Source organism: Cavia porcellus, unplaced genomic scaffold, assembly GCF_034190915.1.
Source record: "Cavia porcellus strain 051 isolate PalLab524CR breed Dunkin Hartley unplaced genomic scaffold, mCavPor4.1 scaffold_21, whole genome shotgun sequence".
Lineage (NCBI taxonomy): Eukaryota > Metazoa > Chordata > Mammalia > Rodentia > Caviidae > Cavia > Cavia porcellus.
Window position 1 is genome coordinate 62,719,533 of NW_026947504.1, and position 4,525 is coordinate 62,724,057.

Genomic DNA, 4,525 nt, shown 5'->3' on the forward strand with positions numbered 1-4,525 from the left:
AACATTACTAAGCTTTCATCTTTGTAGCAACAGCCATTTAACAAGTGTGAAGTGATAACTGATTGTGATTTTAATTTGTACTTCTATGTTCAATAACACAGGCATTATTATACACCTGTGGGTTCTATATGTCTTCTGTGGAGAAATTTCTATGTGGGTCCATTAATCATTTTAATTGGCTTATATCACTTAATAATTCCTTAACAGTCATGTTATGCAGCTGCTTCCTTGCAATTTAGAGGTTATTTCTGCACTCTTCTTTTCTTGGCTGTAGAGAGCATTTTAGGTTTTGTCTACTTTTGCTTTTCTTTACTTTTGTTTTTGGGATCATACTCAAAAATCATTGCTCAGACCCATGTTATAGTGACTCTCTCTTAAGCTTTTTGCTAATAGTTTTCTGTTTTAAGGTCTTGTGTTTAAACCTTTAGTTAATTTTAATTGATTTTTATGTAATGGGAGAGTAAGGGTCTAATTTTGTTCTTGTGGGACTCAAGTTTTCTCAGCCTCCTTTGCTGGAGAGACTGTGCTTTTTTCTACTGTGTGTTCTTTGTACCTTTGCCAAAAATCAACTATAAACGCATGGGCTTATTTCTCAGTCCCTTATTCAGTTCCTATGTCCTGTGTCTATTTTTATGCCTATGCCATGCTATTTGCTTTATGATAGTTCACTGTTTGTTTTGTTCTTATAGCTTTGTAGCATATTTTGAAATCAAGTAGTGTGAGGTTCATTTCTTTAATCTTTTGATAATTGTCTTAGTTTATAGGGACTCTTCTGGCTCCATACACCTTCAAGAATTTTTTTTTTAATTTCTGTGAAAAAAGTCATTGGATTGTTATAGGCATTATACTGAGTTTATATATCACTTTGGAGTAGCAGAATTTGTTTTTTTCACTCCATGAACATGCGCTATCTTTTCATTTGTTTGTGTAATCCCTAATTTCTTTCAGTAAACATTTCATAATTTGTACTAATTTATTAATAATTACTAAATACTAATTATTTCTTTACTTAAAGTTTATTCACATGAATTTTATTTTATTTTGTGCTATTTTAATAGGAATATTTTCTTAGTTACTTTATTGGTTAGTTTGTTATTAACATACAGCAATTCCTTATATTTATATGCTGATTTGTGTCTTGCAACATAACTGAACTCTTACCATTTTTGAGAGTTTTTTTTTTTATAAGATTGTGTTATCATAAACAGAAACAATTTTATTTCCTTTATCCCAATTTGGGTGCTTCCATTTTGTATAGAATTTTCAGTGTTATGCTAAACAGAAGCCGTGAGTTGGGCACCCTTGAGTTGTTTATCATTTTGGAAAGCTTTCAACTTCCACTATTGACTGTGATGTTAACTCTAGATTTCCATTATGTTTAAATGAACTTTTTTTACTCATAATTTATGGAAAGTTTTATCATGGAAATACGAGTTTTTTCCAAAACTTTTTTGCATGTATCATGATGATCAGATAATTTTTATACTTCATTGTTTTAATGTAGTATGTCACATTTTTGGATGTTTTATCCCAGTTGTATCACAGGGATAAATCTCACATGGAACACTGCCATGGAGCCAACCAAGTACAAGCTGAAACCTGAAAACTTTAAGCCAAAATAAACTTTTTCTGATTTCTGATGTGGGTACCAATGTCACGCTTCATCAGTGTTGAAGTAACTAAGTCGCGGGTTCCATGTTCACCAGGTTAGCCTGGAACTTGTGACCTTCTTACTTCCGCCATCTTGGTAGCTAGCATTATGGGCCTGTATCACTATACAGAGCTGTTTCTGAGGAAGAGTTATGTACGTATTTGCATAATGAATGCTAGTTTGCAGTTTGTTTTTTCAATAATGCTTTGTCTTTGCTTCAAGAAAATTGCTGGACTCAGAGAATGAGATGGGTAAAACTTACCTAAAAAGGTCATGTAGCCATGAAAACTTTCCTTCTGGGAGCCTTTTGGCGTATTAATTCAATCACTGTATTGTGATAGTCCCATTCAGATTTTCTAATTTTTCTTGACTCAGCTTTAGTGTCAGTTTTTCTCAATGTTTCTTTTTTATATTTCATCTAGGTTGCCTATTTTATTGGTATCAAATTATTCATAGCATTTACTTATACTTCTTTTTATTTCTATAAGGTCAGAAATAATGTTCACTCTTAACCATGATTTTAGTAATTTGAATCTTTTCTTGTTAATTCATGGTGGTTCCAAGAGTAAGTTTTGTCAATTTTGTTGATCTTTTCTAATAACTTTTTTCCAAGTAGATTGGTATACTTATTGAATAAATTTTATAAGTTTACATACACTCCAATGCAATAAAAATCCCTTAACATTAGCAAAAGCTCTAAGAAATTGTATCTCATCTGTATCCCAAGAAATTCTCAAGACCAAGGTAGAGCATATATTCTTATTTTATAGGTGGTTAGAGGAACTAGAAACCTAGACATGCTTTACAGGGGCCATGAACAATGACAGCATCCCTGAAGGGATGTATGGAAAACAAATACTACAGAAAAATCTTTAATATTTAAAATAACCACATATTTATTCCAACACCATCCCAAGTTTTATTACCCAATAAGTTAAACACACACACACACACACACACACACACACACACACACACACAATTTACTTACTTACTTAAAGGTAACTGTGTAGCATATTAGCTGATTAAGTCAGAGAAAAGTAGTCACTTTCCCAACAGCCAGAATCCAAAGTCATCTCACACAAGCACACTTCTTAGCACAGACTGTGTATATGGCTGCAGTTGAACCCTGACTCTGGATTAAGAACCTAGGAAAACCAACATGATTTTCATAGTAATTTCACAGCGTGTCACATTTGTTGCACTAGAGCTTTTGAAAGCAAGAAGCCAAGGTACTGCAGGCTCAATAGGATGAGCAAAACTTCCTGTAATGCTGTACATTGAAGGCAGGCAGTCAGCAACATAAATTCTGGAGCACATTCCTGAAGGATTTCTCAAGGATTTCTTCCCCTCCACAATTAAGATTGTTTACCAGTTCATTCTTTGCTGTTTTGTTTTGTTTTTTGTTTTTTTTTTTCAGAAATTTAGTGGTTTGATCCCATTTGCTGTAATTCAGAGATGTTCAAATATTTAACCTATAGTTGGCCTCTGGCTTGGATTAGTACCCTTGAAATGCAGTCCCAGGCTCCCTCTTTCACAAAGTCAGGAAATATTAGTTCAACCTGTGATATCCTTTTGTAGATCTCTTGGGGTGTGTGCCTCAAAAGGAGGCTTCTCAACTAAAATCTCGTAGGGAAAGACTCCAAGGCTCCAGAGATTCATCTTCTCATCAGGCATCCAGCATCGGGTCATCATAGGGGCAGGTAATCCAGGGTACCACCAAGAGTGGTTCTCCTATAGGATGGACCATGTACCGCTCTCCCAAAATCTGCAATTTTAAACTCTCTAGCTGATCCCAGAAGCAGGTTCTCTGATTCAGTGTCTCTACAAATAGCTCCGAGTGACAGTAAAGTAGGGCATTTGCCAATCCTGTGATATAAGTAATAGTTCTCTGCTCATCAAGAGTAGAAAGTTTCTGAAGTTCTGAGAAGATTGTTCAAAGGGGTACATGTTCCAAAATTAAACTGCTGCTTTGTGGAAATAACTATACAACCTGTGAAAATTAAGATGCCAAATGCGGAACTATGTTTCTACTTCTGAGTGGATGCTCTACTCTTGCTTTCTCTAGTTGAGCTTTAAACAACACTTTAAGAGCCAAGTTACACTAACTTTGTTTTCCTCTTGCCGTATAAAGCTTACCAAACTTTCCTTTACCCAGTGGCAGACAAATGTCAAAGTCTTTCAAAGTCCATTGTTTGTTTTCTGAGTCTTCATGCTTCAGTTTTGATTCAACTTTTTTAGTATTATCTCTGGGTGCTGCTGACAGAGGCTGCTCACTGTTCTGCGTATTATTTACTGCCTGAGTCATGACCAGGCACACTGGTAGCCTCCAATTCCTCCTGCACTGGTTTCTGACTCGAGAGGAGCTTTTGTGCTTGTGAATGATTCCACTGGGTGGAATTTGAAGAGCACACGACCTGCTGAGCCTGACCACTACTTGCAGATTCTGTGAAGTAATCTTCTGAGTTACTAGAAATGTTTTGTACCATTACCCAGTGGAACTGTAGCCTTTACAGGCCCCAAAAGGCAATTTTATTTAGATGTGACCTACCTGCTGTCTCTTTAGCTCCCAAGACAAAGTCATTGAAAGTCACTGAAAGCCCAGCTTTTCTTTAGGTTGCTTTTCTGCATTGCATTTCAGACTCTGTCATTTATTTCTACTTTATTTCTTCCATTGGCTCTCCATTAGATTTGTATTTCATTTTTATTTCCTTAAAGTAGGAGGTTTAATTGAGAATTGCTTTGTTTTTGCTTTTCAAAATGGGCATTCATCATTATATTTCCAAAGCACTTAGTAAACCGCATTCTGTAAGTGTAGATATGTTTCATTTCCATCATCTCAAAGTAATTTATAATTTCCCTTCTGATTTTTCT

The 4,525-nt window shown here is 35.2% G+C and overlaps 1 pseudogene; it reads right to left on the reverse strand.

Moving 5' to 3' along the window:
- Positions 1-3,126: 3,126 nt before the first annotated feature.
- On the reverse strand, positions 3,127-4,177 carry LOC100714332 (aurora kinase A-like; annotated as a pseudogene).
- Between the last annotated feature and the right edge of the window lie 348 nt (positions 4,178-4,525).